Genomic DNA, 12,179 nt, shown 5'->3' with positions numbered 1-12,179 from the left:
TGAGAGGAGGGATTTGATTTTACTAATAGATGCAGACTTAATGTTCACAGCAGCCTCCAACCTGATATACAGGTGCTCTCAATTTAGCAGGTTATAACTTTCTGTCTTTCCTCTATTTCAGATACTGTGGTATCAGCATTTTTGTCTGGTTTTGTTTTATTTTACATAATGCCTTTTAAGAGAGGTAGCTAAGGTTCAGAGAGATACAATGCAGCACAATAGGATGGCCTGAAGTACATTGCATAAACCTTTACCTTTCTTCCAATGACATTCTTGCCTAACAAATAACAGAACAGTGTGCTTGAAGATTTCACAAATGAAATGAGAAAAGAAAAATGCAGAGGGTAGTACCATTGTTCGTTGATGTTACTTCAAAGTGGGGCTACTGGCAATGGGTCAGTCAGTGTCGACTTACCCCTTTCCCTCAGAGCAGCCCTCTTCCCCTTTGTTCTAAGAAGGACTGAATGTGTTAGCAGTCTCATTGTGGCCCAACCAGAAATAAATAACTAATTTCCTTGACTGCAAACCTGAGGTGCTTTTGACTAATGCTATGACTTTTCAGCTGAGAGGGTGAAGTCTTGTGAAGGATGGGAAATTGTGACTGCTGCAGTTGGTTGCCATGCCTAGAAAACCCTTTGCTTGGCTACAATTGTTCTGTGCTGGGCTCCAGAAAAAGAGGGCAAACAGACAATTGCTACCTTGTTTGATGGCACAACCTTTTCATAGCATGCCTCCTGAACACAACTATACTGCAATATGCAGAGCACATTGCTCTATGATACGCTGGATTTAGATGCCAGCAACAGGGAATGCAACATGAGAGAAAATTTCAACCAACTAAAGAAACTTAATATTACCAACAAAGCAGAGAACTCCCCAGACACAAATCAAGCTTGATAGCACAAGCTTTTATACGAAAAAAATTTCAGAGGCCTTTTTAAATAGATTATTACCTCATGTGTTAGGATTACAAGGGCTTAAAAAGTTTTGTTATAAATCTTGTATTGTAGATGTAGCAGTCCAACCATGTGAATTACTTCAAATCAATGGCTATGGTTGCATCTCTCTTCCCCAACTACTACATTTTCTTGTTGGATGTAGAAGTTAGAAAGGCAATACCTTGTGCAAGTTAAAGTTGCATGAATTTGTTTACCTCATCAGTTTGAAGTTCATAGAAGAAGTAATTAGCATGAATAAATTATGAAGTATAATTCAAAGAACTTATAAGGATGACTATTGACCTTCTGAAGAATAAAGGATACTAAAGCCCTTGTACTATGAAAAATGTGAAGACCAATAATAAGAGTTGAAAAGTGAAAATAATCAGTCTGCTAGAATCGGAAAATTGCTTTTCCCTTCAAAGGCTATTCATGTCTAGCGCAAAAATTTTACATTTGAAGAAACAGCTGTTTATTTAAAATCACAGCTTGTCAATAGTAATGGCTAAAGCTCTCAACCCAGTAAATCAGAAGATTTCACTTGTACCAAGGAAATCTGGTAGAAGAGAAGCTACGGTGTTAATTACCAGCAGACAGGTAGAGGTGCGTGTGTATAATCAGTGGAAATGTATATCTCTATCATGGTTAGTGTTAGTCCTGAATTTGTCCTTGTGCATATTAGAAATGGGTTCATTCTGGAGTAATTAAAAGAAACCCACAAAGAATCCAAGTTTTATGACAAGGGCTTGCTGCTTTTTTTCTCCCCCCGTCCCCCCCCCATCCCCCCCCCCCCCCCCCCCCCCCCCGCCTTGTTTCTCCCTCAGAAGGCAAATCTCCCCATGGTTGGCTTCAAATGATTGAATTTATCTTGCCAAATACTGGATAGCTGCACATAGTCCTCTACAGCACAGGTGATAGCTGTACTATGTGTCTTTCTGATAAGACATGACACATGCAGTGATAATTCATCACATGCTAAATAAATATGTGAAATAGACAAGATGCATCACACTGTAGAACTGTCCAGTTCTCTCTGTTATGTGTAAAGGAAGACAAATCAGGCAGATGTACATGTCAGTATTGTAAATACCTAAAGCTAGGGTAGATGTAATGCCTTTGGACTGTTTGTTACAGGCTCATATTGACTGTACAACTCCTTTCTGCATTTTATTCATTCACTCAGATGGATTATCCTAATTTTAACTTCCTGAGTTAGTAGTTCTATTTCCCATGCTCATTGGTTGCTCTACCATAAGTCTTCCACTCTTCACCAGTCTTGGCAAGTACTTCTTTTTGTCTTGTCCATTCCTGCAGTGATAGAGTAAACATTTGCATTGTTAGTTATTACTTAGCTCCTGTTCTTCATATTGTTTTTCATGGTAACCTCACCTAGTTTCTGAGTGCTTGCATTATTTAGAATACAGTTTCTGAGAATGATAAGAAGAAAAAAGAACTTTACACTAAAGGCAGGTGGATATTAGAGAAACAACGGTGATGATACCTCATTTTCAATTACTCTTGTTCTGATTGTTCCAATTGCATTACCTGTCTTACAAGAGTTCTGTCATCTTTTGAAACTTCCTTAAGGTAAAACATCTTTTCTAATCTGTAGTGACTTACTGTAAGGGGCAAAGAAAAGCAGCTTTTGGAATAAAGCACAAGGATTTTGGCAGATGGGGCAAGATCTGTAGTATTTAAGCTGTAAGTATGATACAAGAATGGAATTCAAGTTTGACCAATAGTTATAGCTATGGTGTAGCTGTGTATGATACCACGGCTCTGCCTGTGTCCCTGCCCCATGCAGGTAGTCCTCGTTTCCTTCTCTCTGTGTAGTTCACACATAGGGCTGGTTCAAGATAATGGACCAAGAAGAGGTAAAGGCATTATTCATGGCCACCTTCACAGAAGAGCAACTGATCAATTGGTAAAGAAGCTTGTGGGGAAGACACCAAGCAGCCCTGGATCCCCACCCTCGGGAGTCCCACTGTGCTCAGACAGCCTGTTAGGCACTTTTCATATGCTGAGATTCATTAATTAGAGTTCTTGATGGTGATATCTGGGGCAGTCTACATCAAGGATGTCCCCAGACTGTTCCTGCTGTGGAAGAAGGTTATGAACTAGCCATAAGCAGATTTTAAATACTCAGTAGAAACTCTCTCTGCCTATGTAGAAAGGGTCCCATAAGACAGCCTTCTCTATGCCATTGGAGATAATTAATAGAGAAAAATCATGTGTATGCTGGAGCAGTTGCATAGGACCATAGGTGAGCCGGATCATAATTGACTAGAACTACAGTTTGACACATCTTATTTAATTCTGCTAAAGATACTGCCACAAGTATGCTTGTAATGGACTCTCCTGTCAACATCTGGACAGTGAACAGTCCATGCATTTGAGAGATTCAGTTTACCATGTACATATTACCCTATAAATATCTGTATCCTCAGGAAAGTCAGTGTGAAACATTATCCTGTAAGAAACTGATAAAGCTCTTTCCATTTTCCCATTTAAGATAATTTGAATAGGTGGCAAAATGGTGACCTCCACAGAGGAAGAATGATCCAGATGTTAAGGTGTTAGCACAGAAGTCAGTGTCATTCTTTGCTTTATCGCATTTATCTTTGTGACCTTGAGCAAACTCTTCTGTATCTTGGATAATGGGGGGTGGATAAGTACCATCAATAGAGAAGTACCTCTGCAGGGAGAAGATTAATAGTACTTGAGGACTCCTTAATCTCTTAGACAAAAGCAAAATGAAGTCTAGTGGCTGGAAGAAGTTCAAAGTAGGAATAAAAGGTGAAATTATTTAGAGGGTTTTAGACTGTCTCAAATGGTACACATGATTAACCAACCAAAAATGTTTGTATGGATTGTATCTTTTTCATTTTTTAAGAAAAAGCTAAGGAATATAGTCTATTCTTATAACAAGTCAAACTACCACTTACTTCAGTATTTTAGTGAAAGACTTCTTTTAAGGCTGGATTTTTCTGAAGCCCATGTTTTAGCCAGTGGAAATTTCCAGCGACTTTGAGAATAGTTTTGTTAAGAATCCATCTAAAATGACACAATGAAGTAAATTTTGCTGAAAGTAGCAAAAGACCATTTAAATCCATTTTTGTACTTACATATTCCAGTGCAACAGAGCTGGTTAGGCCTAAGTATTACCTAAACACACCCACCTTCCCACTGGCACTCCGTGAAAGCATTATTTCAGATCTACTCTTAGTAAAAATTTAACTTTCAAAAGTTAGGAAGGTGAACTTCTAAGAATGAATCTTGATAAGACATAAGAGTGTGCATCTTTGTTTGTGAAAGATACAGCATAAGATGTTATTCTTACTTAATTTAAATAAAAGACCACAAATTCCTTGTTTATTCCAGCATAAACAATGTCATTCAAAACTGCCTTAGAATGTAAGGTATATGGACAGAAACAGGATTATTGTTATAGGAAGGTGGATTGGGGCATTTGACAAACTAAATGGTCTGGCTCATGTAATTGCAGACAAAATAACTATACTGCAAGTATTTAGCATTATTAATAAATGCAGGACATTCTGTTCATTCTAATTTTCATACATCAACTTATAGGAAGAATATAGACAAAGGTGGAATGTGGAAAATGCATATTGTGCTGAGGCTTACCAGTTAGCTTGATACACAAAGAGGAGAAAAGAGTGAGTTTTGCATGTTAAATATTTTCAATACAAGGCTTAGAATTTTTCAGGAAATTAATACAGGCTTTGGTTAGTGAGTAGCATGCATAAAATTCTTCTGACACCCAGAAGATGTTGGCCTATGGTTGCTAACTCAAACAGAAAAATATGCCAGTAAGTAATCACATTCTGGAATTATACATGCAAACCATTGAAAGGTATATGTGTGCATGAGGAAACGGGAGGCTATCTAAGGCCACTGTAGTGTCAGGTGCAAGGGAGGGAGACAAGAGTGTAGTAGGGAGAGGGCTGGCAAGGAAGAACTAAGCACACAAATAGTCAATGTAACTTTGCAGCTTATTAATTTAGTTCAAATTTCTGGTCATGGAAGCTTATGAGAACTTAATAGTGGGATACATTTCCTTAGTTTGAAGTTTGCTTAATGGGACGGAAATTTTTGTAAGTCAAAAGGATTTTCTACATTATCTCTGGCATTTTGATGCTCTGGGTCTTCCTTTTTGATGGCCCCACGCATTTGAGTTACTGTGGTACAGTGCTGATGTATGGAGGACCAAGTTCTCAGAGGCTGGGTTTAAGTTCCGTGGAGATACAGAAGAAAGGACTGACAGACTGTAAACTGATATATTCTGCAGCAAACTGGCTTTGCTGAGAAGGCTTCAGTCCAAGTGCTATAATGAGTTTTGGGGGGCTGGATCTTCATTTATGCTAAATCAACTTTCATCGTTCCAGCAGGCTAAAGGAGCCTTGAAGGAAGTACAAATGTAGTTTAAGCCCAATGTAAAATCTTGGAGTCTACAGGAGCTTTTTAAAATGGTATCTGTGCAACTGGAGAATCTGACCCTTAGTATATAACTGCTAGTTTAATCTGTGGAGTTGTGCTTTAACTGGTGACAAAACCAAAACAATCTACACTTTCTGTCTGTAAGTGTTCATAAGTAATGAAAGAGTACAATTTAAGAGTGCCTGGCATTGACTATTCTTCACAAAAATAGTAATAACAAAATAAAATAATAATAACAAAAATAATAAATTAATATAAAAATAATGCTTTCATTGTGCCATATGCAAAAACAAACAAAAGAGATCCTGGGGTGTGGGACTTACAAAAATGGCCTTATTTACACCATCTTCCTTACTGTTCTTGTGCTTTCTGTAATATGAGTGCTAGAAACTGTAGGGGGACAGTCGTCATCTTTAAGCTGGACAGATTTATTTGTGGTTTCCTTACTCTGTGAAAACATATTATCTATATAAAACTCTCTTCTGAAAAGTAGATATTTCAAAGCAGCTTCTTTGCTGGATGATTTAAATGGTCTTTTGCTACTTTCAGTGAAATTGACTTAATTGTGTCATGACCATAGGTAGCTTTCTGTGAACTGGCAAAACTGAGAAACAGGGGCAGAGATGGAGCGGGTGCCCCAGCCCCCCACCTCCTAGACCGGGAAATGTTAAGGCCCTGAGGAGTGGTAGCTCTGGCTCAGTGTTGGCAGGGCCAGGAGTGAAGTTGGCCAAATCCCCACATGTACAAATGCAGCCCCCAGGGGACACAGGAGACCAGGAGCACAGTGACCAGAGCAGGCAAACAGGGCCTGGCACATCAGCCAGAGTGTTGTATGGCCACTGGTGCAGGAAGGGCGCCATCCCCCTGACAGCTGAAGAGGCAAATCCCACTATCGGTCATCATCATCCTTCAGAAGAAACCTTGCCATGGTTTCCACTTGGCCAAAAACTAGCACCATAAGGTGTGTGGTGACCCAGACGGAGCTTCCATGTAAGCAAGAAGCTGCCCAGGTCATGGGCCGCAGGGATTGCCTGAGCCTGTCACTGCTGCTGGAGGGTGGCTGAGATAACACCCCTGTGAGGTGTGGCTGGGTGGATGACCTGCTCAGCCTGGTGGCAGAACTGAAAGGGAAAGTAGGAAGGTTTAGGACTATGAGGGTGAGTGAGAGGGAGATAGACTGGTGTAGCCACTGTCTACCATCACTGAGACAAATCCACCAAATGGACACATCACAAGAAACAGAGGCTCCCCTAACTACTCGCCAGCAGGCAGGTGGAGAAGTGCTGAGTGATGGGAAGAATGGAAACAGGTCCCTGCTCAGAGCAGCAGGTGAATTGCCCTCCAAGCTACTGCACCTTCCTGGGTACCCCTATACAATATGCATGCAGCTCTGGAGCCTAAAGACCAGAATAATTATGATATGGATGAAAGCCTGTCCAGGTTGGAGGAGTTGCCTAAGAAGAGTCAGTCAACATCACACAGTGTGATCATCTCTGCTAGGAAGAAAAGCTAGGTGGATGTTATTGATGACTTCACTCTGATCGAAATGGAGGACCCGACATGCCGACCAGACCCAATCCCTAGAGAAGCCTGCTGCCTCCCTGGGGTCTGGGTAATGGGTGCTACTAGAAAACTCCCTTGTCTGCTACAGCACTCTGATTGATACCAATTACTGGTCTTTCAAGTGGGCAATGATGAAGTCCAAATGACAGGAAGTCTGGGGGCAACCAAGAGAGACCTCAGGGCCTTGGAACAACTAGTTGAGGGATCAGGAGCACAAGTAGTGTTTTCTTCTTCAATCCTGCCAATAGCAGGGAATGATGGTGCAAGTAATTGAAAAATCACACATATCAATACCTGGCTCTAGGCCTGGTGTCAATGGCTAAATGTCAGTTTTTTTGATCATGGGTCAGTTTACATGGCAGCAGGCCTGCTGGCAACAGATGTGTTCACCTGTCTCAAAGAGGGATAAATATCCTAGGTCAGGAGTTAGCAGGGCTCATCAAGAGAGCTTTAAATGAGAATCAAAGAGGGAAGAGATTAAAATGAGCCTGGGGGCATCACGCCAGGGTTGAAGGCAAGATTGATAGCACAGCTGAAGTCCATCTGTAACAATACCCACAGCACAGGCAACAAACAGAAGAGGCCAGAAACCATCATGCAGCAGGAAGAGTATGACATAGTCACCATCATGGAAACATGGTGGGATAACTTGCATGGCTGCAGTGTTGCAACGGATGGCTATAAACTCTTTGGAAGGGCCAGGCAAGGAAGGAGAGGCGGTGGGGTAACCTTGTATGTCAGAGAGTGTTTTGACTGCCTAGAGGTGAATGATGGTGACAGTAGGGTTGAGTGTTCATGGGTAGGAATCAGGGTAAGGGCCAACAAGGCGGATACCCTGGTGGGAGTCTGTTATAGACCAGCCAACCAGGATGAAGAGGCAGATGGAACATTCTACAAGCAGCTGGGAGAGTCTCACAATTGCTATCTCTTGTTCTCATGGGGGACTTCAATGTGCCTAGTGTCTGCTGCAAATGCAACACAGTGGAGAGGAAACGATCTGGGAGGTTTCTGGAGTGTGTGAAAGACAACTTACTGGCACAGCCAGGAAGGGCTGGTGGGTGATGTGGTGGTCAGAGGATGTCCACCTGGGCATAGAGATCATGAGATGTTGAGAGTTTTCAATTCTCAGAGAAGAAAAGAGGTGGGTCAGCAGAACTGCTGCCTGACTTCTGGAGAGCTGACTTCATCCCACTTAAGAGCCTGGTTGACAGAGTCCCTTGGGAGATAGTTCTGAAGGGTCAAGGGGTCCAGGAAGACTGGACATTCTTCAAGAAGGAAGTCTTTAAAGGTGCAGGATCAGGACGTCCTCATGTGCTGACAGACGAGGCAGTGTGGGAGAAGGCTGACCTGGCTGAACAGAGAGCTTTGGCTGGGACTCGGGGTGGGGCGGGGGGCGGGAAAGGATTATTTATAACCTTTGGAAGAAGGAACAGGCAACTCTGGAGGACTGTAAGGAAACTGGAGGACTATAAGAAAGTCACAAGGTTATACAGCGAGAAGATTAGAGGTGAAAGCCCAGCTTGAGCTCAGGCTGGCCAATGCAGTAAAAGACAAAAAAAATGTTTTTACAAATACATTAGAAACAAATGGAGGCCCAAGGATAATCTGCATCGTTTATTGGATGTGGCGGGGAATGTTGGCACAAAGGATGAGGAAAAGGCTGAGGTACTTGATACTTTCCTTGCCTCAGGCTTGAATAGCAAGACCAGTTACCCCCAGGGTACTCAGCCCCCTGAGCTGGAAGACAGGTATGAGGAGGAGCAGCATGAAGTCCCCGCAGCTCAGGAGGAAACAGCCAGTGACCTGCTGCTCCACTTAGACACGCACAAGTCTATGGGTCTGGGTGGGATCCACCCGAGGGTACTGAGGGAGCTGGTGGAGGAGCTCACCAAGCCACTCCATCATTTGTCAACAGTCCTGGCTAACTGGGAAGGTCACAGAAGACTGGAGGTTAGCCAGTGTGATGCCTATCTATGAGAAGGGCAGGAAGGAGGATCCAGGAAACTACACACCTGTCAGCCTGACCTCAGTGCTGGGGGAGGTTATAGAGCAGATCATCCCAAGGCATCATGTGGCGTGTGCAGGACAGCTGGGGGATCAGGCCCAGCCAACATGGGGTTATGGAAGGCAAGTCCTGCTTGAGAAACTTGATCTCTGTCTTTTACAAGGTGACATGCCTAATGGATGAAGGAAAGGCTGTAGATGTTGTCTACCTGGACCTTTGTGAAGCCTTTGACATGGTCTCCCACAGCATTCTCCTGCAGAAACTGGCTGCTCATGACCTGGATGGGTGTACTCTATGCTGGATAAATATGGATAAATATATGGCTGAGCTCAACAGGTGGTAACAAAAGGAGTTGCACCCAGTTCGTGATGGAGTCACAAGTGGTGTTCTCCAGGGCTCAATATTGGGGCCAGTCCTGTTTAATATCTTTACCCGTGATCTGGATGAGGGGTCGAGTGCACCCTCAGTCAGTTTACAGATGACACAAAACTAGGAGGGGAGCTGATCTGCCTGAGGGCAGGAGGCTCTGCAGAGGGACCTGGGCAGGCTGGAGCGATGGGCCCAGGCCAGTCGTGTGAGGTTCAGCAGGGCTCAGTGCCGGGTCCTGCCCTTGGGTCACACCAGCCCCACGCAGCGCTACAGGCTGGGGCAGAGCGGCTGGAAAGGGCCTGGTGGGAAAGGGCCTGGGGGTGCTGGGTGACGGCCGGCTGGGCAGGAGCCAGCAGTGTGCCCAGGGGGCCCAGGCGGCCAGCAGCACCCTGGCTGGTGTCCCCAGCAGTGTGGCCAGCAGGACCAGGGCAGTGACCGTCCCCCTGCCCTGGGCACTGCTGAGGCCGCCCCTCGAACCCTGTGTTCAGGTCTGGGCCCCTCTCTGCAAGGGGGACATTGAGGGGCTGCAGCGTGTCCAGAGACGGGCAGCGGGGCTGGGGAAGGGGCTGGGGCACAGGTCTTGTGGGGAGCGGCTGAGGGGGCCGCGGCCATTTAGTTTGGAGGACACTTGGGGGACCTTATTGTTCTCTACAGCTGCCTGAAAGGAGGCTGTGGTGGGCTGGGTGTCAGTCTTTTTTCCCAGATAACTAGTGACAGGACAAGAGGAAAAAGCCACAGAAGGTTTACATTTGATATCAGGAATATTTTTTTTCACTGTAAAGGGTGGTGAAGCACTAGAACAGGCTGCCCAGGGAGGTAGTGGAATCACCATCCCTGAGGGTCTTTAAAAAATGCATAGGTGCTGTGCTTAGAGACATAGTTCAGTGATGGACTTGGCAGTTAATGGATGGACTTGATGATGTCAAAGGTCTTTTCCATCCTAAATGGTTCTATGATTCTATGATCTGTGATACATAATTGCAATTTCACAAGTGTTTTGTGCCTGTCCCAGCTTTCTTTGCCCAGCCCCCTCAACAGTGGGTTCTTTTTGGACAACTTGGGCAGCAACTCAGAAGAGAGATAAATATTTTTTGTTTTTCCTCTTCACTGAAGTCTCTGAGATCTATGACTATGCCACACTTCTGCGTTGAGTCTGAGACCTCTCAGTCAGTGGCTTTGAAAGCTGTTAATGTTGCAGGGCTGGTAGAGAGCACAGCAGAGACTTGGACTTTGTGAGTCTGACTCACTTGATCCTGCAGCAGTTTTTGTACTGTAGTAGCCTTTGAAACAATAATGTACATGCTTTTGAGCCAATTTCCAGCTTTGTGCTTCTTTGTATTTAACTGCCTATGCAGATTACTGGGAGTTTTCTTTGTGAAAGAAGTCACTCAAGGATTATCCACCTTTCTGGAATGTTTCTGGTTTTGCTTAATTTTTTTTTTTTTTTTTTGAGAACTCTGTGTGAGAAAAAGGACTGTGAAAAGCTCTGGGCAGTAAGAAAACACTTCGTGCTTTTTTTGTGCTGCTTTCCCCCTTTTTCTGATAACTGCTGAGTACATAAAGCATATTTCGTCTCTATGCAGTTAAGCTGGCTATTTTCTTTTATTGAGCTGCATATTTTTGTTGAAGACATTGAAATGAGTTTCACAAAGCTATTGCAGAGTACTAGAAAACTTTCTGTGAACCAAGGTAATAAATACTGTGCTGTATTTGTCAGTGAAGAACTAAATTATTATCATTCCAGTCAAGTCATTTAAAGTGGTGTGCTGATTTTCCTCCTGTAAAACTAGATTAATATTTCCATTGTCTGAGATGGTTAGAACCTGAGTAATTAGTCTCAAGAATTCTCTCTTATGCATTTGTACAACTGCTACCATAATCAATCTTAGTTTAAATTGCTCCAAGTTATAACAATATTCAGTATAAATTAGAATGTATTTCACATAACATATTGAAAAGTGCATTTGTAAGCCTTTAGTACCAAAGCAGTACATTTTTTACTAGGATTTAGAGCTGTGCAGAGATTTACATATTCCATTCTTAACAAAAAAAATGTATTTTGGTAAAATAATTTTCAATAAATAGCTTTCAATTAACTTTTCATTGAAGTTTATGCAACTTGAAACAGAATATTTTATCTTTTTTTTTAATTCCACAACAAATAAAACATTATTTCAGTGTTAAAAAAAAAGCCCTCATGTTAGAGGAACCCAAAAATATCATAAAAAAGGTGTCAATTAGAAATTCTCCAAAGCAATATTATAAATTCAGCATGAGTTTTTCAAATGTTTCAACTAGTTTGCATCCCTAATTTTCAGACAGGAAGATTTTATTCAAACCTTTCACTCTCATCTGACTAAATGATTGAAACAGAAATTTAACGTTCAGTCGAATGTTAGCATTGTAGAATTTAAAAGAGTAACAGACTTTCCCCCTTTAAGATAGAATTACAAGGAACACATTGTATGTCATAGATTTGCAAAATGCTGAGGAAAAAATCAGCTTCTACAACTAGGCTTTGACAGTAGTGGGGAATCAGCACACTAACACCACTACTGAAGATCCTAGTCTGAAGTAAAGCAAGACACATGATTTTATTATATTACAGAGTTTAGCAGCATTGCCGTGGCACTGTAGGCTGGTGGAAATTCTGACCATGGTCTTACCAGGATCAGAGGTGCTTCTCAGATTATTGGTCTTTACCACAGATGACTTTCTCTGGATGTGCCTGGTAATCAGTTCCCTTTTTCTCTCTGAGTGCATGCATGTTTGTAGACATATCTATTCTTCATCTTATGTGAAGCTGCTAAAAGATTAGGGTAGTTACCTAGTGGTAACCCCTCATG

The sequence above is a fragment of the Falco biarmicus genome, chromosome Z (genome assembly GCF_023638135.1).
Source record: "Falco biarmicus isolate bFalBia1 chromosome Z, bFalBia1.pri, whole genome shotgun sequence".
Taxonomy (NCBI): Eukaryota; Metazoa; Chordata; class Aves; order Falconiformes; family Falconidae; genus Falco; species Falco biarmicus.
Note: the sequence above shows the minus strand (reverse complement) of the source record.